This window comes from Penaeus monodon, chromosome 22 (assembly GCF_015228065.2).
Source record: "Penaeus monodon isolate SGIC_2016 chromosome 22, NSTDA_Pmon_1, whole genome shotgun sequence".
In the NCBI taxonomy this organism is placed as follows: Eukaryota; Metazoa; Arthropoda; class Malacostraca; order Decapoda; family Penaeidae; genus Penaeus; species Penaeus monodon.
Genome location: NC_051407.1, coordinates 22,173,127 through 22,173,688, shown reverse-complemented (window position 1 = coordinate 22,173,688; position 562 = coordinate 22,173,127). Strand labels below are relative to the sequence as shown.

Here is a 562-nt window from a genome sequence, read left to right as displayed (position 1 = left end):
CAATTTATACTTAAAGGGAAAATATTCTAAAAAAATTAGTTACAACGTGTAAATTTTTTATAAGTATTTTTAAAAAGGAAAGTTTTTCAATTTTAAAAAAATGCCCAAAAGTTATTCTTAGACTGGTGTTTTTCGTTTTTTCCCTCCTGACAAAAATCTTTTAACTTATTCTCTCCATGTTTTTTTGCACTATCATGACAACTACCACATTGCTGTGCTCCCAACAAAGTTACGCAAATGAAATTATTACAAAAATTTTATGGGCAACTTAAAACAGGATAAAAAAATTTCCACAATTTCAAAAATTTTTACTCTCTCCCCTCTAATTAAGAGGGGGCATACATTTCCCATACGTTAAAAAGAACCGTCATCACTGGATAAGGAGGCACAGCAGAAATTTGCTCAGGAAAGGATGCCAGGACATGACCACACTGTTTCTACCATGGACAGACTTAAAGTTTCCTTTGGTGAACTTAAAAATCTAATTCTTGAAAAAAACAAAAAATGTACATTAGTTCATCAGGCCCCATTTGTATTACTGTAAAAAAAAAGAAACCCCCCC

General features: G+C 31.9%; 1 pseudogene; it reads right to left on the bottom strand.

Moving 5' to 3' along the window:
* Nucleotides 1-370: 370 nt before the first annotated feature.
* The window catches only part of LOC119587364, a 10,089-nt pseudogene continuing 9,897 nt past the window's right edge, over nt 371-562 (bottom strand).